The following is a 23233-nucleotide window of genomic DNA, read 5'->3' as shown; positions in this document are numbered from 1 at the left end:
ATGAAATGAGGCCACTTTGATTTTATACTGTCAATCATAGTAAAAGAATTGAGTCTATATTTAGAAAGTTGTGAAAAGCGAACTTCAGGCCACTAAGTGAAACGCAGCAAACTAACTCCTTACTTTTCCTTAACCACTTAGCAGCTGGCGCAAACCGTTCAATCTAAGGAGTAGGAAAGGCGGAGCCGGTTAGCGAGGTCTGCGGCTGCGCGAAGCCCAGCCAGTGGAGAGCGCGCATCGCGGCTGGAGTAGCCACGACCACGCAAGGGCCTCTGTGCCCCGCCCTCCAAGCGTCAAGCTACTCGTGGAACGTTCTGGAAGTTTGAGAGCCGACCTGGGCCCAGGGACCTGCTGATTTGGTAGGTGTGTTTGCAGCTAGTGGCTCTTCATGTTTTTCTTGCTTCCTTCACTTGAGACTGTGATTTTTTCCTCAGACGTGCCGAGGTCCAGTCTTTACCTCAGGGCTTCAGCTGGGTGAGAGAGGATCCGCCCCACTCTTTTCTTCCTTTAAGAGTCGTGTGGAAAGGGGTTTCCTCATGTTTTTCATGTAGGATTGTAGAAATGTTTCTTTTCCAGAAGCCCTGTCGTTGTGCAGCCTGCGAATTTATATTTTATTTACTTTCAGTGTTTTCTGCGATCTGTTTCCCCGCCAACTGTGGGGGGTAGGATATCTCGAGAATGGAAGCGGCCTGGAGATGTTGTAGGTCAGCCTCTCACGTGTCAGTTGAGGCGACTGAGCGGGAACACGATATAAGGGAGATTTTTGTGTATGTGTGCGCAGGGTTAAACAGATTTGAATTTGAAAAACAAACAAAACCCTAATAGCTGGGAATACTAGGGCCTTGGAACCAGCGAAGACTTAAAAGGCCTTGAGTTCGACCTTTTTATTTTCAGATGAAGAAGCAGGCCGACTAGATGGGCAGTGATTTGCCCAGAGTCGCAGATCTGTGGTGTGGGTGAGCCGCCTGCCTGGCTGCTAGTCCAGGAGCACTTCCCCAGAGATGCAGGGGGGATCCTTGCTGCCTCAACCCTCGTTTTCTTACTCATTTCTAGTCGTTCATGGTACGCTGTTGGGGATCTACTGGTTGCAGTTCCTTTCGCACTTAAAATTGCACAAAATGACTAAACCACTTGTAGCTTCAGTTAAATTGTTCACAAAACCCACATATAAGGGTATGAAGAATTAAATGACTATTTAATTATATTGACTATATATGATATACTATTTAATTAATAATGACTATATATGAAGAATTAAATTACTGTATTGAGTGAGTGTATTTAAGAGGGTGGTCATTAGCTAAACAGTAAATTAAATTGTATGGGAGGGGAAGTAAAAGTTGCAGCCCTTTCCCTAGCCAGGTAGCCATTTACTCGTTCAAAATCAAATTTTTTTAAAAAGATTAAAAAAAAATGTATTGCAAAGAGAGAGAGCACAAGCAGGGAGAGGGGCAGAGGGAGAAGGAGAAGCAGGCTTCCTGCTTAGCAGGGAGCCCAGTGGGGACAGGATCCCGGGACTCTGGGATCATGACCTTAGCCGAAGGCAGACACAACCAACTGAGCCACCCAGGTGCCCCCGAAACAAATGTTTGAGTGTCTACTATGTGCCCGGTGCTGGAGATACAGTATTCAGTAAAACAGAAGGTGTTCTCTGCTCTCATAAAGCTAGTTGTCGTTCATTCATTCATGCAATAAATGAGGAAATTAGAGAACATTTGGTACCAACCCAGCAGGAATAACTTTCTAATTATTAGATTTGTTCAGAAGTAGAATGAAACTGCCTTAGGAGATACTAACCGTAACTAAATGTGACTTTCATCTGGGTTAGTTGGTTTCTCGATTTTACTTCGAACTAATTTTGTATTAAATAACATGACAAATATTAATTTGACATTAAGATGTTTATGATTTAGGGAAAATTAAATGTGTTTATAAATAATTTTGTTGGGCAAAATATGGTAGGTGCTCAGCAGAAGTGTTGTGAGGTGGAAGGAAGGAAAGGTCTCATTTGAACTGAAGGGGATCAGGGTTTGTTTCTTGCAGGAGACAGGATTTTTAATGGGCCCTGAAGGAGAGGTAGGATTTTTTTATAGGTATTCTTTTTAGAATAGTTTTAGATTTACAGAAAGATTGAGGTAAAAGTCCAGAGTATTCCTACATACTGTTTGTTTCGTTTCCCCTATTACTGACATCTTGTACTATATGGTACATTTGTCACAATTAATGAACCATTATTATTGCATTATTATGAACTAAATTATGAACTAAAGTTCATAGTTTATTCTGATTTCCTTCGTTTTTTACTTAATGTCCTTTTTTCCTGTTCCAGGATTCCAGTCAGTATAGCACATTACATATAATTATAATGTTTCCTTAGGTTCCTCCTGGCTGTGACAGTTTCTCACACTTTCTTTGTTTTTGATGACTTTGATGGCTTTGAGGAGTGCTGGTCAGGTATTTTGCACTATGCCCTACTATTGGAATTTGGTGTGTTTCTCAGGGTAGGACTGGGATTATGGATTATTGAGATGAAAGTTACATTATATCAGTGATACATACTATCGATGTATTGATGGCTATTAATATAGAGTTTGACCACCTGGCTGAGGTAGTACCTATCATTTTTCTCCAATGTCTCTTGGAGGCAGTGTCAGGAGATTTGTCTCTTCTCCCCATTTAATAATTTTTTCAATCCTTTATATCAGTATGGATGTGTGGATATTTGTTTTGTACTTGGAATTATATTATTATTATTTTTTAAAGATTTTATTTATTCATTTGACACAGAGAGATCACAAGTAGGCAGAGAGGCAGGCAGAGAGAGAGAGAGGAGGAAGCAGGCTCCCCGCGGAGCAGAGAACCCGATGCGGGACTCGATCCCAGGACCCTGAGATCATGACCTGAGCCGAAGGCAGCGGCTTAACCCACTGAGCCACCCAGGCGCCCTGAATTATATTATTTTTTTTACTTATTTTGCTACTCACATTGTTCCAGCTTTGGCCATGGGAGTCTCTTTCAGTTGATTCGTTTACTTTTTGTCATACTCCTCTCAATGTGAGATTTTTCTTTGTTTTGTTTTTTAATCACTTCCTTACTTTCTGGCACTACAGAATACTCTAGGCTCAGCTTATATATTTATTGTCCCACTCCTGGAATGAGCCATTTCTTCAAGGAGCCCTGTTTCTTTTTATTGGCAAATGGCATTAGAAACCAAAGTGATTGTTGCTGAGAAAGTATCAGTTCTTTTAGGCCCCTCTCATGACAGAGCAAGGAAATATATGCTTGTGTGTACTAATTAATGCATGGCCACACGTGCATTAATAAGTATTTATGTATCTATTCATTTGTATCTCTGTTAAACTAAAAGTCATTCCATACTGATGTTGCCAACTCTAATCCATTACCACCTGAATCATTCTAGCCTTGAAAGTAGATTAAAAAGAAGATTTAAGCAAAAGTATGAAGAATAAAGTTTAAAAATGCTGTCATGAACCTTCTTGTACAGATATTTTATTACATGTTGCATGCATTTCTTTTCAGTATAAACTTGGGAGTATAATTTCTGGGTGTGTATCTTCAACTTTAGTAGATATTTCCTGTCAAGAACTCTGAAAAGTCTTAGATTCATCCTACTTGCAAGCTAACAAGTTGGCCTGATATTGTTTGATGCTGGCAGAAGATACTTGCTGCCTGGACCAGACACAGGTTTTAAAAGAAAATTATGGCAAAAGTAGTAGCCAAAGATTTAGGTTCTTAATGGTTTCCCTGGCTTCCAAATCCCACAAGAGGTAGACATGTTGGAATAACACAAGTGGATTTAGACACTTGGAATTGGTTACATTAACAGAGGGGAGCCCTAACTAATGAGTGATGACAAGCCTGCTCAGTGCATTTCTCAGTGTTGCTCATTGCAAATGAAAAATGACCTGGGTAAAGAGTGAAGGCCTGATATTCTTGGCATTTTCAGGAAAAAACAAAACAAAACAACCCCAAAAACCATGCAGGGACACTAAGGCCCATCAAAGATTACCCCAACAATGTCTAATCATCTTCCAAAATGGTTATATTAGTTTATATTTCAGTTACCCTGTGTAAGAGCCCTTGTTGCATATCTTAACCAGTTTTTTTTTTTTAACTCTCTTATTTTTGTCACTTCATGCAGCCATTCTTAACTGGATTCTGTAAGAGAATTAAACTTATAGAACATGATTTGAGTGATTATTTTTTTCATTCCTCCCAAGGATGGTACAAATCTAGTACCATTCTAGATGCGTAGGAGAGAACCAAGATCATGATATACCATGAATGTTTTAGGGAGGGCTTGGAAAATTATGGCTCATGAGTCAAATCTGGCCCTCTACCTTTGGAACCAAGAATAATTCTTTATATTTTTATTTTTTTATTTTTAAAACATCTTATTTATTTATTTGACAGAGAGAGATCACAAGTAGGCAGAGAGGCAGGCAGAGAGAGAGGAGTAAGCAAGCTCTCCACGGAGCAGAGAGCCCGATGTGGGGCTGGATCCCAGGACCCTGGGATCATGACCTGAGCTGAAGGCAGAGACTTTAACCCGCTGAACCACCCAGGTGCTTCAAGAATAATTCTTTACAGATTTAAGTGATTGGGAAAAATATTTGTGATGGATGAATATTATGTGAATTTCATATCTTCATGTCCTTAAATGCAATTTTAAGAAATATATTAGTTTACTTTTTGTCTGTGGCTGGCTGTATCCATGCTATAGTGGCAGAGTTGAGTCATTGCAAGAGACTATATGGCCCACAAAGCCTAAAATAGTTACTATCTGGTCTTTTACAGAAAATACAAATAAATGAAAGGACATTCTGTGTCCATGGATTGGACAACTTACATTCTTAAGATGTCCATACTACTCAAAGGTGTATGTGACTATTAGTGCCAACTTCTCTCAGCCAGAATTTCCTGAAAAAAATTAGTAAATATTCTCTTTTCCTTTTCACATTGGTTATTCAAAACCCAGCCAAAAATGAAGTTTAGTGCTCAGTTGCTTATGTTCTCTTTCGAGTATTCTACACACTAATATATATGTTTAAATATATTTATACACCATTTTCATTCCATTCCCTTTTTTAACTGAACAACCCAGGAGCCCCTGTTAATCCTCTTGATAGCCTTATGGGGTAAGAAGTGTTATCCACATTTTACAGATGAGGAACTGTATGAGAAGTTATGTGATTTGCCCTAGATCAAATCATATTAGTAGGTAGCAGAGCCAAGGATTCAAATCAGGGAGCCTCACTGGAGACCACACATTCAAACAGTACACCATATTGCTACTTCATGATGTGGTTTAATCCTCACAGAGGTGTTATGAAAGTAGGACTGTTATTTGCATTTTACAAATGAGACAGCTGAGGTTTAGAAAGGTAAAAATGACTTGCCTGAGTGCACATAACTAGTAAGTAAGTGAAGGGACCAGGATTTGAATCTAGGTACTCCAACCACAGAATTTGTGCTCTTAATTATGTTATACTGCTCTGAAGTTGGCTACACAGTCTTTTAAAGAATAACCTTTAATACCACATACTTCAATCTTTTAAAAAATCTAAAAACTCTTGGTCCCATTTATTCTAGGTTTTGATTTAATGTTTGAGAATTCCCAGTATCTGGAACCTCTTAAAGCCATGCTGGGTGGATTGTCAAGCCAGATAAACATTGTGCTTTCCTGAGTTTGTCTCAATTCCCAGTCCAGAAAGGATTCCTAGGGCTTCCTTCCTCCTTTAAGGACTCACTTCAGTGCTGCCCTCTTTCTCTCCTTGTACATAGAAACTTATCGATCTATCCTCACCTTGGTGATTTCTGTGCTTTAAGAAAATGAAGAATAGTTGCTTCTTACAGAAATGAAGGAGAACTCTGTTTGATAATGAGCACTCTTCTAAATTTTTTTTGTGTTTTACTTTTGTAAAAGATGTTACCACTGAAAGAAGATACCATAAAAGTAAAGGTATTTTTTCTAGCCTTATAAGCAGTGCAGGTTACTTTCACTGAAAGTTGAATGTGTTTTTCCTTTTGGAAAATAATTGGGTGATAGTAACTTCTGGGACCTTTTTCAGTGACTATTAAGGTGTTTCAAAAAGGCTAATTTTCACTTCATAACAGAGGATTAAGTTCTGTTTTCTTTGCTTGATTTTACCTGCCTGGTATTAATTTTGGTTTCCATAGCAGCAAGAGTAAGCTACTGGTAATGGAGTAGTTAGAATTGCTGCAGATTTCACAACTTCCACACAAGAGATATTTTAATATGGACCATATCTTCTTTATCCATTCATCTGCTTGGTTCTTTCCACAGTTTGGCGACTGTGGCCATTGCTGCTATGAACACTGGGGTACAGATGGTCCTTCTTTTCACTACATCTGTGTCTTTGGAGTAAATACCCAGTAGTGCAATCCATCAGAAAAGATGAATACCCAACTTCTGTATCAACATGGATGGGAGTGGAGGAGATTAAGTCAAGCAGAGAGTCAATTACCGCATGGTTTCACTTACTTGTGGAGCATAAGGAATAACACGGAGAATATTGGGAGATGGAGAGGAGAAGTGAGTTGGGGGAAATCGGAGGGGGAGAAAAACCATGAGAGACTGTGGACTTTGAGAAACAAACAGGGTTTTGGAGGGGAGGGGTTTAGGGGTTGAGTGAGCCTGGTGGTAGGTATTAAGGAGGGCACGTATTCCCTGGAGCACTGGGTGTGGTACATAAACAATGAATCTTGGAACACTGAAAAAAAAATTACACACAAAAAATTTTTAATAGCTCAAGTGTTGAACACCTGCTTCTTACACAACAAAATTTGTTAATTTAAAAGTGAAACACATTATTTTTAAACATTTTTGGATCTACTTAAAAGCTTTGAAGAGATTCAGGCATATTTTACGTATATATTTAATATATACATTAAATACATAATGTTTATAATATATACTTATGTAATATACGTTAGTTATATATACTTATGTAATCTGTGGTATATGTAATGTATAATTATGTTATTTATCACATATACATATCAATACATATTATATTATGTTATAATACAAATTACATATACAATACAAATTACATAATACATATTTATATATAATAAAATACATAGAATACATAATATAAAAATTATTGAGGTATAATTGATGTATAATGAATTGCACTGGATGATATGTTTTGATACATTTTTACACTTGTGATACCATTACTGCTATCAATACAGTGAACATACCCATCATCCCCAGAAGCTTTTTCCTGCATGTTTGTATTTTTCCCTTCTGTCCCCATTATTCCATCATCTCATAACCATGGTTATGTTTTCTATCACTGTAGATTAGTTTGCATTTTCTGGAGTTTTATTTGGAGTTTTATGAAGAATATATTCTTGATAAAAATCATTTACCATATATATGTTTTGCAATTTTTTTTTCAATCTGTGGCTTCTATTTGTATTTTCCTAATAGTGTCTTTTGAAGGGGAGAACTTTTTTAACTTTGATTAAGTTCAGTTATCAACTTTTTTTGTATGGATTGTGGTTTTAGTGTCATATGTAAACATTTTTGCCTGACTCAAGGGTGCAAAGATGTCCTATTTTCTTCTATAACATTTACTGTAGTTTTATGTTTTACCTGTAGGTCTGTGATCCATTCTGAGTTAACTTTTGTATATGATGTGAGGTAGGGATCCAAGTTTTCTTTCTTTTTAACTTATGGAAATCTAATTGTTCCAACACCCTTTGTTGAAAAGACTATCCTTTCTCCATTCAGTTGCTTTGGCAGTTTTGTCAAAAATCATTTAACCATAAATGTAAAGTTTATTTCCTTATTTAATTCTAATGATATATAAGTAAACATTTAAGCCAGTGCTGCAGTCTCGTGTTTGCTGTGGCCTTATAGTAAGTTGTGAAATTAGGTAGTGAAAGTGAAATTTTGTTCTTCTTTTCCAAAATTGTTTTGGCTGTTCTTGGTCCTTTGAATTTTCATGTACACTTTAAGGTCAGCTTGACAAGTTCTGCAAAAACAAAGAAACTAGTAGGATTTGTGATAGGGAATGTATTTATTAAATCTGTAGATCAATTTGGGAAGAACTGCCTTTACAAATATTGAGTTTCCAATCCAAGAACATGGAATGTCTTTATATATATAGGTCTTCTGTTAACTTCTTTCAACAGTGATTGGCTGTTTTCAAAACGTAAGTCTTGCACTTATTTTGTTAAGTTTATTTAAATTATTTTATTTTTTTATACTATTGTGAATGCAGTTTTCTTAATTTCATTTGGAAAATGTTTTAATTGAAGTACAATTAAGATACGGTGTTGTATTAGTTTTAGATGTACAACATACTGATATGACAATTCTGTACATTACTGAATACTCACCATGATAAGTGAGGTCACCATTTGGCACCATACAATGTTATTAGTATTACTGACTACATTACCTATGCTGTACTTTTCATTTCCCTGACATTTATTTTAGAACTGGGAAATTGTATCTGTTATTCTGCTTTATCTATTTCACTGCCTGCCCCGAACCTCCCCCCTGGAAACTCCTGATTTGTTTTCTGTATTTCAGTGTCTATATTGTTTTTTTGTTTGTTTTGTTTCTTATATTCCACATATAAGTGAAATCATAATGGTATTTGTGTTTTTGTTTCTAACTTATATCATTTAGCCTAATGCCTACTAGATCATTTGCAAATATCTTCTCCCATTCAGTAGGTTGTCTTTTTGTTTTGTTGATGGTTTCTTTTGCTGGTCAAAAACATTTTATTTGCTATAATCCCAGTAGTTTTGGTTTGGTTTGGTTTCCTCTGCCTTAAGGAGACAGATACCTAAATATGTTGCTAAGGCCTGAGAGATTATTGCCAGTGTTTCTTTTAGGAGTTTTATGGTTTTAAGGTCTCACAATTAGGTCTTTAATTCATTTTGAGTTTATTTTTGTGTATAGTATAAGAAAGTGGTCCAGTTTCATTCTTTTGCATGTGGTTGTCCAGTTTTCCCAGCACACTTATTGAAAATGCTGTCTTTTCTCCATTATACACATTTCTGCTTACTTTGTTGTAGATTAATTTGGCCTTATAAGAATGGGTTTATTTCTGGGCTCTCTATTCTATTCCGTTGTGTGTCCAATTCTGTGCCAGTACCATACTGGTTTGATGACTCTTGCTTTGTAGTGTACCTTGAAATCTCGGATTGAGATACCTCCAGTTTTATTCTTTTTTCTCAAGATTGGTTATTTGAGATTTTTCATATTTACATACAAATTTTAGGATTATTTATTCTAATTCAGTGAAGAATGCTGTTGGTATTTTGATAGGGACTGCTTTGAATCTGTAGGTTGCATGGGTTAATATGGATGTTTTAACAATATGGATTCTTCTAATCAATGAGAATGGTATATCTTTTCATTTGTGTCATCATCAGTTTCATCAGCAATGTCTTATAGTTAGCAGAGTGTAGGTCTTTCATCTCCTTGGTTAAATTTCTAGGTATTTTGGATTGTTTGTTTTTTTCCATCTGTAAATGGCTTATTTTATTCATTTCTCTACTACTTTGTTATTGAAGTATAGAAATGCAAAATTTTCTATGTATTAATTTTGTATCTTGCAACTATACTGAATTCATTTATCAGTTCTATTTTTTTTTTTTAGTAGAAACTTTAGGGTTTTATATGTGTAGCGTTATGCTGTCTGTGAATAGTGAGGGATTTACTTCTTCCTCACCAATTTGGATGTCTTTTTTTTCTATTTCTTGCCTGATTGCTGCAGTTAGGACTTCTAGTACTGTGCTGAATGAAAGTATTGAGAAGGGATTGCTTTGTTTTGTTCCTGACCTGCAAATTTTGTTCCTGACAGTTTGCTTTGTATTTCACCTTTGAGTGTGATGACAGCTGTGGGGTTTTCATTTATGGCCTTTATTATGTTGAGATATGCTCCCTTTGAACTCATTTTCTTGAGAGTTTTTAATCACGGGTGGATATTGTATTTTGCCAAATTTTTTTTTGCGTCTATTGAGATGATCATACTCTTTTTATTCCTTTTTTTTTAATTAATGTGATGTATCACATGATTGATTTGCCAGTATTGGACTACCCTTGCATCCCTGGAATAAATCCAACTTGTTCATGGTGAATGACTTTTTAAACATATTGTTGAATTTGGTTTGCTTAGATTTTGTTGCGTATTTTTGCATTTATGTTCATCAGAGACATTGGGCTATAGTTTTCTTTTTTAGTAGTGTCTGTCTAGGTCTGGTATCAGGGTAATGCAGGCCTTGCGGAATGAATTTGGAAGTTTCCTTTCTCTTTTATTTCTTGGAATAGTTTGAGAAGAACAGGTGTTAACGCTTTTCTAACTATATATGTATTTATCTTTAGAAAGGTTTTTTAAGTTTTTATTTTAATTCCTGTTAGTTAAGATACAGTGTTATTTTAGTTTCAGGTGTACAATATTGTGATTCAACAATTCCATACATCACCCAGCGCTCATCATGGCATGTATACTTCTTAATCTCCATCACCTTTTTAATCCACCCCCCCATTCCTCTCTGGTAACCATCAGTTTGTACTCTAGAAATGGGTTTAATTTTTCTAGTTTTTTAAAAAATGGAGTAAGGTGCCAATTTGAGACCTTTTTGAATTTAGTCTTTTAAAGCTATAAATTTCCCTCATACTGGTTTAGCTATATCTCATAAATCTTTGATATTTTTATTTTTGTTCTCACTTAGCTCAAAATATTGTCGAATTTCCTTTGTGATTAGTTTTTTGACTCATGTATTTCTCGGGTGAGTTTAATTTCTTTATATGAAGAAATTTGCCTTTACTTATATTGATTTCCAATTTAATTCTGTTGTGGTTAGAGGACATACTTCTTATGGCTTTTGTTTCATGTATTTTGGGTCTCTGTTAATGGCAGTGCACTTACAGTTGTTATATATCCCTAAAATATGGACTCATTCATCATTGTAAAGCATCTCTCCTTGTCTCTAGTGATGTTTCTTGTCTATTTTGTTTTTTATTAATATAGCTACTCCAACTGTCTTACGGTTACTGTTTGCATGGTGTATCCTTTTTCTATTTTAGGAATTTTCATTCCATTTATATCTTTGAATCTAACACAGCATATAGTGGATTTTGCTTTGACTGGAATATTTTATCTGTTGACAGTTAATATAGCAGATTTATGCTTACTATTTAGGTTTTTGAAGAGATATAATCCACATAACACAAAAATAACCATTTTAAAGTGAATTAAAATGAATTTTTAAAGTGAATTAGAGTGAATTTTAAACTCAGTGATATTTTAGCATATTCACTAAGCTGTACAACAATCACCACCATTAAATTTACAATTTTATTATTTGTTCTTTTTTTTTGTTTTTGTTTTTGTTTTTTTGTTATTTGTTCTTTATATGTATTTGTTGTTTCTGTTACTTTTTTACTACCATTTTTGTGATATATGAATATATTTTAGTTACCACTTTAATTTCTCTGTTAATTTTTTTCCTTTTATTAAGTTTTTTTTAGTGCTTTCTCTTGAGATTACAATATGCTTATTATTATTATTTCAGATTAATACTTTTTCTTGGCACTATAAAATGGATTCTCCCACTGTGGGATATTAGAATGACTTGCTTACAACCAAAATAATTTATTTTGTTACTAGAAGCCTATTGTTAATATTGTCAGCATATCTTTTTAAGATTTTATTTTTTGACAGAGACACAGCAAAAGAGGGAAAACAAGCAGGGGAGTGAGAGAGAGAGAAGAAGCCTTCGTGCTGAGGGGCTTGATCCCAGGACCCTGAGATCATGACCTGAACTGAAGCAGATACTTAATGACTGAGCCACCCAGGCCCCCCTTGTCAGCATATCTTATCACTAATTTATAGGAACATAATTCATTGACCAACTACTTAGTAATCACCACTGTGTTAAGTGTTAAGGGAGTATAGTAAGGAGTTGAATTCATATCTTAAGTAGAGGGAAATCCTCTAATGATATTATTTAGGGAAAGGTAATTGTGGGATAGTATTTGTCTGAGAAGGTTTTCTAGATTGAGATGGTAAGTTTGCATTTGCAGGGATTAGAGGGAGTATTTTAATGAGAAACCTGAGAGAATTTTGGAAGAGTTTAGAATAAGGATGGTATATATAAATGACATCAATGGAAGTAAAAGGAATTAATCAAAATACCATATGCTTCTTATCTCAAATGGCACATTGACCTCATTTGTTTATCTTTTCTTCTTCTCCATACATTTGAAATGAGAGTAAGGATTTTTCAAATTAGCAAACTATTAATAAGGAAAGAGTAAAATAGCAAGTCAGAAACTTAAATGAGTATGAGGAAACAAAGAGAGGAATGGTAATCAGTTTGGTTATAAAAGAAAGTTATCTGAGTGCCTACAAAGGGAGAAATTAATGAGAAGAGAGGACCTTTGACTCATGGACAAGAGGCTGAGTACTGTACTTGGAAGCATCAGGTATTGGTGCACCTCAAGAGCAGAGTGTGGAAAGAGAAGATTATTGAAAGTTCATAAGGAAATATTATTAGAACTTCCTTGGGTTCTCTTCTCCATCCTGAACATTCAGGAGAATTCATCCTACAATTCTTCTGTGGAGAAGGCTGGAGGTTTGTTTCTGGAGACATTCATCTGGGAAGATGGATTTGGGAATATTGGGCACATCTCTTACCTTATAAGAGATGTCTTCTGTAACCATCCAACATAAATCAGTAGCCTCCAGCACTCATTCTCCATGTACTCTGACTTATTTTTCTCCATGGCACACATTGCTCCCTTCTATCACTCTCTCCTTATCACCTATATTTGTCTTTTTTTTAATTGCTGGAATCATCTGACTAGAACAGAAGCTTCATGACGGTGGAGATTTGTTTGTTTTGTTCACTGTTGTGTCCATATTCCCTATCATATCAAATACATAAATATTTTTAGTAATAAATACATAAGTAAGAACAATTAAGGATCACTAGAAATTTGAGGGAAACTTCCGACATGAAAAGTAGATTAAAGAATCAATAAAAGAGGTATGTAGAAAGCTGAGACAATGTGGACAACAGAAGAAAACTTTTAAAAAATGTAGTTAGTTACCTCAGAGTGGTGAGAGATACTGAATTCATAAAACAAAGGGATGCCATGAAGAAGAGTGATTGAAAAATAAGAACTACTAACAAAAAATATATATATACATGTGGTGGTTTAAATTTTAAAAAATAAAACTCTTGGCTTCCGGTTTCTAGTCCAGCACGTAAAGAGCATGGGAACTACTAATTCCATCCTAACAAGTAAAATGCTGAACAAACTGAAAAATCAACGACTCAAATCTGTCAGAGAAGTGAGGTCACAGGGTAAACTTCTGCGCCCCAAATTGTAGAGATAGAAGGATTGATAATGAAGAATCACTTACTGGAGCAGAAATCAATAACCAGAAACCTCTGCAGATACCAGTACTGGGATGGGATGGGAAAACCTAAAGTATAATTGAAGAATTGCCAGGAGGCTCTGTGTCAATAAGTGGGGAGACCCACTAATTAGGGTGCCCTGCCTTAATATGAGCTGTCCAAGCAGAATCCCATCGACTAGGTGGTTTAAACAACAGACATTTATTCTCTCACAGTTCTGGAGGCCTGAAGTCCTAAGATGGGGGAGCCATCCTGGATGGATTCTGGTGAGAACTTTCATCCTAGCTTGCAGACAGTGGGCCTCTTTTTTGCTGTAGAATCTCTTCTTTTAAGGGCACTGATCCCATCATGAGGGCCCCACTGTTGACTTCACCTCATCAAAGCCTGATTATCTCTCAAAGGACCCATTTTGAAATACCATCACATGTGGGACTAGGGCTTCATTATATGATTTTGGTGGAACATCATTCAGTCCATAGCAGGCCCCCACACTTTTGTGAGTTCTACCTCTGGGAGCACTACCAGCTTCTCACAGTGAATGTTGAAGAAAAATTCCTTTGTGCTTCTGGTAGGGGAAGAATAAAAAATTTTTGAAATATGTGAGAGCATCCTGTTCTTTAAAATTCTGCCTTCAAGATAGGGCACCTGAGTGGTTCAGTTGGTTAAACATCTGATTCTTGATTTCAGATCAGGTCATGATTCCAGGGTTGTGAGATCAAGCCCTGCTTTGAGCCCTGTGCTGGAGGTGGAGCCTGCTTAAGACTCTCTCCTTCTCTCTCTGAAAATAAATAAATAAATAAAATAAAATAACTAAAAAAAGTCTGCCCTCAGAGAAGCTACTTTACCAGAACCTAACCCTCTTGGTATTTTCTCATAGACTAATCAGTATGGGTAAAGGGAAATACCAGTGTTAGCCTGCTCAGGCATCCTGTCCCACCTAAACAGGGGGAAAAAATCTGAGAAACACTAGTGAAATTCACAGCTTAGCAGTGCAGGCTCCTGAAAAGACTGAGACGTAATAGTAGGACTATAGAATCCTCCTCCCTTTATACCTTACCGCCGTGTCACCAAAGGCCTGTGTACCAGTTTCTTTTACCAAATAGGTCATGTTAGGCTTTCAACAAAAAACTAAGGCATGCTAAAAGGGAGAAAACATAATTTGAAGAGACAGCATCAGAGTCAGGCCAAGATATAACAGGGATGTTGGAATTATCAGACTAGGAATTTTAAACAACTGTAATGGCTACATGGGAGGATGTAATGGAAAAAGTAGACAATATAACAAGAACAGATGGGTAGTGTAAGCAGAGAGATGGAAATTGTAAGAAAGAATAAAAAAAGACGTGTTAGAAATAAAAGAGACTGTAACAGAAAAAAAACAGGAAAAATGCATCTGGTGGACTCATTAGTAGAATTGACACAGCTGAGGAAAGAATCTCAGAGCTTGAGAATGTGCTAATAGAAACTTCCAAAACTGAAAAGGAAAGAGAAAAAAGACTGCAAAAACTGAGCAAAATATCCAGGAACTGTGGGATGATTGTAAGTGTAACATATGTGTAATGTGAATACCAAAAAGAGAAGAAGGAGAAAGAAACAGAAGAAATTTTTGAAGCAGTGACTAAGAATTTCCATTCCCCAAATTAATGCCAGACACTAAACCACAGATCGAGGAATCTCAGGGAACACCAAGGATGATAAATGACAAAACAACAACAAAACAAAACCCCATCTGGACATATCATACTCAAACTACAGAAAATCAAAGATAAGGAAAAAAAAAACCTTTAGAGCTGGTTGGGAAAAATCACCTGGAAAATGAAAAAAAAAAAAAGAAAAGAAAAAAACAGTAGAGAACCAAGATCAAGCTATGAGATCTAATACCCAACTAACAGCAGTTGCAAGGAGGAAAAAAAAGAATATTGGGAATATTAAATAAGTATTACAAAGTAGTTTTCTAGAATTGAAAATGAGTATCCAGATTAAAAGGTCTTGCTGAGTACTTAGCACAATGCAGGTAAAAAGATCTACCCAAAGACACATTTGTGTGAAATTTCAGAACGCTAGAGATTAGGAAAGATGCTAAACATTAAGGTATTAAAAAAGCTTCTGGATAAAACAAATGAAAAATGAATCACTTACAGAGTAGGAATATGAATTAGCATGAAATGTGCATAGCTACATGGGTTATCTAGAAAACAATAGAGTAATATTTATAAAGTTCTGAAAGAAAACATATAGGATACACAGGCACAAACATATATAAATACATGCATAAATATTTATAAATACCAATCAAATACGGAGATAGGATAAAAATTTTCAAATATTCAAGGGCTCAAATTACATGTGTTTATATTATTTATTTGCTGCGCATACTCTTTTTAAGGGAACTTCTAAAGAATGTTCAGTGAAACAAAAAAATAAATCAAGGAAAGGGAAACATGGCTCTAACACAGGAGAGAGGTGATGGGAAGTCCCAGAATGACAGCTAGTAAGTCAGAGAAATATCCAGTTTATATCTGCAGAAATGAGAAGGGATCTCTAGGGAGACGACTGCATAATATTCCAGTGTTTGTGTGTGTGTGTGTGTGTGTATGTGTGTATACCACATCTTTATCCATTCTTCTGTTGATGGACATCTAGGCTCTTGTCCACTCTCCGGATAGTGGACAAAAAATAGTTTGGCTATTGTGGACACTGCTGCTATAAATGTTCAGGTGCACATGCCCTGTTGGATCACTACATTTGTATCTTTGGGGTAAATGCCAAGTAGTGCAATAAATAATAGAAAAATGGTCTTTTTTCCATTGTACATTTTTTTCTTTTTTTTTGAAGAGTAGTTGGCCATAGAGTTGAGGGTCTATTTTTGGGCTCTCTATTCTGTTCCATTGATCTATGTGTCTGTTTTTCTGCCAGTACAATACTCTCTTGATGATGACTGCTGTGTAATAGAACTTGAAGTCTGCAATTGTGATGCCACCAGCTTTGCTTTTCTTTTTCAGCATTCCGCTGGCTATTCAGGGTCTTTTCTGGCTCCATACAAATTTTAGGATTATTTGTTCCATTTCTTTGAAAAAAGTTGATGGTATTTTGATAGGGATTGCATTAGATGGGTAGATTGCTCTAGGTAGCATAGACATTTTCACAATATTTGTTCTTCCAATCCATGAGCATGGAACGTTCCTCCATTCTTGGTGTCTTCCTCAATTTCTTTCATCAATATTCTATAGCTTTCTGAGTACAGATTCTTTGCCTCTTTCATTAGATTTATTCCTAGGTATTTTACGGTTTTGGGTGTAATTGTAAGTGGGATTGATTCCTTAATTTCTCTTTCTTATGTCTTATTGTTGGTGTATAGAAATACAGCTGATTTCTGTGCACTGATTTGATATCTGGACACTTTACTGAATTCCTGTACAAGTCCTAGCAGTTTTGGGGCAGTCTTTAGGGTTTTCCACATAAAGTATCATATCATCTGCAAAGAGTGAAAGTTTGACTTCGTCTTTGCTGATTTGGATGCCTTTTATTTCTTTTTGTTGTCTGCTGAGGCTAGGACTTCTAGTACTATGTCGAATAGCAGTGGTGATAATGGACAGCCCTGCTGTGTTCCTGACTTTAGGGGGAAAGCTCTCAGTTTTTCCCCATTGAGATTGATACTCGCTGTGGATTTTTCATAGATGGATTTGATGATATTGAGGTATGTACCCTCTATCCCTACACTCTGAAGAGTTTTGGTCAAGAAAGGATACTGTACTTTGTCAGGTGCCTTTTCAGCATCTATTGAGAGTATCATATGGTTCTTATTCTTTCTGTTATTAATGTATTGTATCACATTGATTGATTTGTGGATGTTGAACTGAACTTGCAGCCCAGGAATAAATCCCATGTGGTCGTGGTGAATAATCCTATTAATATACTGTTGGATCCTACTGGCTGGAATTTTATTTTTATTTTTATTTTTTTAAAAGATTTTACTTATTTATTTGACACAGAGAAAGAGTCACAAGTAGGCAGAGAGGCAGGCAGAGAGAGAGGGGGAAGCAGACTCCCTGCCTAGCAGAGAGCCCGATGCAGGGCTCCATCCTAGGACCCTGAGATCATGACCTGAGCAGAAGGCAGAGGCTTAACCCACTGAGCCACCCAGGCATCCTGTTAGCTAGTATTTTGGTGAGAACTTTTGCATATGTGTTCATCAAGGATATTGGTCTGTAATTCTCCTTTTTGATGGCATCTTTTCTGGTTTTGGGATCAAGGTAATGCTGACCTCATAAAATGAGTTTGGAAGTTTTCCTTCCATTTGTATTTTTTGGAACAGTTTCAGGAGAATAGGTATTAATTATTTTTTAACTGTTTGGTAGAATTCCCTTGGGAAGATGTCTGGCACTGGGGTCTTGTTGGGAGATTTTTGATTACCATTTCAATTTCCTTACTGGTTATGAGTGTGTTCAGGTTTTCTATTTCTTCCTGGTTTAGTTTTGGTACTTTATAGTCTCTAGGAATTCATCCATTTCTTCCAGATTGTCTAATTTGCTGGTGCATAAGTTGCTCATAATACGTTCTTACAATTGTTTATTTATTCAGTGTTGGTTTTGATCTCTTCTCTTTCATTCATTCTCTTTTCTTCTTGGTAAGTCTGGACAGGAGTTTATCTGTCTTATTAATTCTTTCAAAGAACCCCTTTCTAGTTTTGTTGGCCTGCTGTACTGTTCTTTTGGTTTCTATTTCATTGATTTCTGTCTTATCTTTATTATTTATCTTCTCCTGCTGGGTTTAGGCTTTCTTTCCTGTTATTTCTCCAGCTCCTTTAGGTGTAGGGTTAGGTTGTGTATTTGAGACCTTTCTTGTTTCTTGAAAAATGCTTGTAATGCTATATACTTTCCTCTTAGGACTGCCTTTGCTGCATCCCAAAGATTTTGAACAGTTGTGTTTTCATTTTCATATGCTTCCATGAATTTTTTACATTTTTCTTTAATTTCTTGGTTGACTCATTCATTCTTTAGTAGGATGATCTTTAGCTTCCATGTATTTGGGTTCTTTCCAACTTTCCTCTTGTGATTGAGTTCAAATTTCAGAGCATTGTGGTCTGAAAATATGCAGGGAATAATCCCAGTCTTTTGCTACCAGTTGAGACCTGATTTGTGACCTAGTATATGATCTATTCTTGAGAATGTTCCATTTGCACTAGAGAAGAATGTGTATTCTGTTGCTTTGGGATGGAATGTTCTGAATATATCTGTGATGTCCATCTGTTCCAGTGTGTCATTTAAAACCTTTATATTCTTGTTGATCTTTTGCTTAGACGATCTGTCCATTTCAGTGACAGGGGTGTTAAAGTCCCTTACTACTACTGTACTATTGTTGCTATTTTTTTTATTTTATTATTTGGCTTATATAATTGACTGCTCCCATGTTAGGGGCATAGATATTTAAAATTGTTAGATCTTCTTGTTGGACAGACCCTTTGAGTATGATATAGTGACTTTCCTCATCTCTTATTATAGTCTTCAGTTTTAAAGATTTTATTTATTTATTTGACAGAGATCACAAGTAGGCAGAGAGACAGGCAGAGAGAGAGAGGAGGAAGCAAGCTCCCTGCCAAGCAGAGAGTCCAATGCGGGACTCGGTCCCAGGAACCTGAGATCGTGACCTGAGCTGAAGGCAGAGGCTTAACCCACTGAGCCACCCAGGCGCCCTATAGTCTTCAGTTTAAAATCCAATTTGTCTGATAAAAGGATTGCCACCTCAGCTTTCTTTTGATGTCCATTAGCATGGTAAATGGCTTTCCACCCCACCACTTTAAATCTGGAGGTGTCTTTGGTTCTAAAAGGAGTCTTTTGCAGACAGCATATCAGTGGGTCTTATTTTTTTATCCATTCTGATACCTGTGTCTTTTGATTGGGGCATTTAGCCCATTTACATTCAGGGTAACTATTGAAAGATGAATTTAGTGCCATTGTATTGCCTGTAAGGTACTTTATGTTGTCCCTGTTCCTTTCTGGTCTTGTTACTTTTAGGCTCTCTCTTTGCTTAGAGGACCCCTTTCAATATTTCCTGTAGGGCTGGTTTGGTATTTGTAAATTCTTTCAGTTTTTGTTTGTCCTGGAAGCTTTTTATCTCTCCTATTTTTTTTAAAGATTTTTATTTATTTATTTGACAGAGAGACAGAGAGGGAACACAAGAGGGGGAGTGAGAGAGGGAGAAGCAGGCTTCCCACTGACCAGGAAGCCCAATGCGGGGCTCGATCCCAGGACCTTGGGATCATGACCTCAGCTGAAGGCAGACGTTTAATGACTGAGCCTCCCAGGTGCCCCATTTCTCCTTCTATTTTCAGTGGCAGCCTAGCTGGGTATAGTATTCTTGGCTGCGTATTTTTGTCGTTTATTGCTCTGAATATATCATGCCAGTCCTTCTGGCCTGCCAGGTCTCTGTGGATAGGCCTGCTGCCAGTCTAATATTCCTACCATTGTAGGTTACAGATCTCTTGTTCCTGAGCTGCTTTCAGGATTTTTTGTTGTTGTTGTCTCTGAGACTTGTAAGTTTTACTGTTAGATAACAGGGTGTTAACCTATTTTTATTGATTTTTGAGGGGGATTCTCTGTGCCTCCTGGATTTTGATGCCTATTTCCATCCCCAAATTAGGGAAGTTCTTCATTTTAATTTGCTCCAATATTCCTTCTGCTCCTCTCTTGTTCTCCTTCTGGGATCCCAGTAATTCTGATATTGTTTCATCTTGTGGTATCACTTATCTCTCAAATTCTTCCCTCGTGATTTGGTAGTTGTTTATCTCTCTTTATCTCAGCTTCTTTATTCTTTATCATCTTGTCTTCTATATCACTAATTCTCTCTTCTGCCTCATTTACTCTGCAGTAAGAGCCTCCATTTTTTATTGAACTTCATTAATAGACTTTTTGATCCTAACTTGGTTAGATTTTAGTTCTTTTATTTCTCCAGAAAAGGATTCTCTAGTATCATCTATGCTTTTTTCAAGCTTAGCTAATATCTTTATAATTGTCATTCTTAACTCTATTTCTGACATCTTACTAATGTCCTTACTGATTAGGTCCCTGGCAGTCGGTACTGCTGCTTGTTCTTTTTTTTTTTTTTTTTTTGCGGTGAGTTTTTCTGTTTTGTCATTTTGTCCAGAGAAGAATAGATGAATGAGAGAGAAAAATGGTAAAAGGATAACAAAGACTCCAGAAAAATATACACTAAATAAATCAGAAGAGACCCACAACTGGTAGGAGAAGAAAGGAAAGGAAAGAGGAAAAGAATATGAACAGGCTGGTGAATAGAATGGAACCACACACTAGATTTTGGGTGTATTTTGATCTTTTAGAAGAAACTGCCTCCCAAAATTTTAAAGATACATACATATATATATATATATATATATATATATATGTATATATATATACACATATATGTATGTGTGTGTAATTCTGATATTGTTTCATCTTGTGGTATATATACCACATATATACATATATATATACACATATATGTATGTGTGTGTGTATATATATATATATATACATACATATATATATGGGTAAATACAATGAAGGGATGAAATATGACAGTAAAGATGAAAATTTAAAAAGATTTTAAAAGAGGAATTGATGAGAAGTTGGTTGAAAAAAGAAAGAAAGGGGGAAAAAAAGGAGAGAATGTGATCAGGCAGGAGACTAGATTAAAGCCATACAGTAGATTTAGGGTATATTTTGGTCTGTTAGAAGAAACTGTATCCCCAAATTAAAACAAACACACACACACATAGAAAAAATAAGGTTAAATACAACGCAGGGGTAGAATATGATTGTAAAAATGAAAATTAAAACAGATTTTTAAAAAATGTATTGATAAGATGTTGGTTAAAATAGGAAAATGGAGGGGTGCCTGGGTAGCTCAGTGGGTTAAAGCCTCTGCCTTTGGCTCAGGTCATGATCTCAGGGTCCTGGGATCAAGCCCCGCATCAGGCTCTCTGCTCAGCAGGGAGCCTGCTTCCCTTCCTCTCTCTGCCTGCTTGTGATCTCTGTCAATAAAAAATAAAAAATCTTTTTTTTTTAAAAGATTTTATTTATTTATTTGACTGAGAGAGATTACAAGTAGGCAGAGAGGCAGGCAGAGAGAGAGAGAGGAGGAAGCAGGCTGAGCAGAGAGCCTGATGAGGGACTTGATCCCAGGACCCTGAGATCATGACCTGAGCCGAAGGCAGCGGCTTAACCCACTGAGCCACCCAGGCACCCCCAAAAATAAAAAATCTTAAAAAACAAAACAAAACAAAACTCTCTCCTTTTAAAAAAAAAAAAAAGGAAAAAAAGGAAAAAAAAAAGGAAAAAAAGGAAAATGGAAAAATAAGAAAAAATAAAATTAAAACTTTTTACCTTTGACAGACTAAAGTATCATGGGAAAAAAAAGCCATGAATTCTATGTGCTGTATTCCCCTAGCACTGGAGTTTTGCAGTTCTCATTGATTGGTAACCTTGTTCTTGGTTGAATGTTCTTGCTGATACTCTGGGGGCAGGGCCTGTTGCTATGATTCCAAGGCGTAATTTCACAGCCCTTTCTAGGAGCCAGGATAAGTAATCTGCTCAGTTTTGCTCTCAGTAGCTTTTGTTCCCTGAATACTTTCTGTTCAGCTTTGGAGGATGAGAATGAAAGTGGTGGCCTCTCAATCTCTGGCCTGGAGGAGCTGAGAGCTCAGGGTCCCATTCCTTAGTGTGCCTTCAGAGAAAAGCAGTCACTCCTCTCTCTCTGGTCTCTGGCTGCACTCTGTGCTCACCCAGCCTGTGACTGAGCATTCCTATCTCTGGCATATGGCACCATTTGGAGTCTCCAAACCCTGCCAATTCCTGCAGTGCACTCCTGTGCCACTCTTCCTGGTGGAGGAAGTGGTGGGGGTCTCCCCAGATCTGCTTTTGGGGTCCTTGCTCAAAGAGCAGTGGCCCAACTTTGCCAGGGATCATGGTTTATGGCAACCCCGAACTGAGAGCCCACTCCTTGGCTCTGTCTTTGCAGCCGGGTTCCCTGTTCTGATACCTGGGAGCTCTGCCACACTCAGGCACCCTCAGTCTTTCTGTGATCCTGAAGGTCCTGAGACACATTGTCCCTGCAAGGACTCCCCCCACTTAGCCTCTGAGCAACATCCCTCAGTGAGGTGGACTTCTAAAAGTTCTGATTTTGTGCTCTGCTGCTCCATCACTTGCCAGGAGCCGGCTGATGGAGGCTCCCTCCCCCCGAGGTCTGTCTTCCTGTATATCACCTCAAATTCACTTCTCTGCACATCCAACCTTCCAGAAAGTGGTCACTTTTCTATTCATAGAATTGCTGCTATTCTTTTCTTCAATCTCCTATTGAGTTTGTAGGTGTTCAGAATGGTTTGATAACTATCTAGCTGAATTCCTGGGAGTAGAGGAAATTTAGGTCTTCTACTTCTCTGCCATCTTGCTCTATCATTTTGTGTTGTTCTTGCCCAGAATACTCTTCCTTCCTTTAGTATAACATTTCTTAAAGTATGGTCCCCAGACAGGCATTAACAGCACCAACAGAAATACACATATGTCAGCCCCACCTCTCAACTATCTTTTCAAGGATGTTTGTGTAATGAATAATTTTGTAGGTTAGAGATAGTATTTTGCTCTAGAGCACAGGGAAGGTTTGATTGCAGCCCATTATAAAAATTAGGGATTTCTCAACTCAGGGTTCCTCTCCTATAATACACCTTCACTGTTTCTGCTGATATTACCTGGCCTTTGCCCCATAACTGTGTGGGAATTGGACTTGGGGGATTGCT

General features: G+C 36.9%; 1 protein-coding gene across 2 annotated transcripts in view; it reads left to right on the top strand.

The window, feature by feature from the left end:
• Positions 1–244: 244 nt before the first annotated feature.
• C10H1orf146 (chromosome 10 C1orf146 homolog) overlaps positions 245–23233 on the top strand; it is a 32927-nt gene continuing 9938 nt past the window's right edge. The window contains exon 1 of one of the 2 annotated variants that reach the window (XM_032302964.1): positions 245–359. The gene's annotated coding sequence lies outside the window, so the exon portion shown is untranslated. Of the gene's footprint in view, positions 360–1018; positions 1063–23233 lie in introns of those variants that run through there. The other variant, XM_032302965.1, reaches the window with a different exon arrangement.

The sequence above is a fragment of the Mustela erminea genome, chromosome 10 (assembly GCF_009829155.1).
Source record: "Mustela erminea isolate mMusErm1 chromosome 10, mMusErm1.Pri, whole genome shotgun sequence".
Lineage (NCBI taxonomy): Eukaryota > Metazoa > Chordata > Mammalia > Carnivora > Mustelidae > Mustela > Mustela erminea.
Note: the sequence above shows the minus strand (reverse complement) of the source record. Positions and strands in the feature narration are given on the sequence as shown.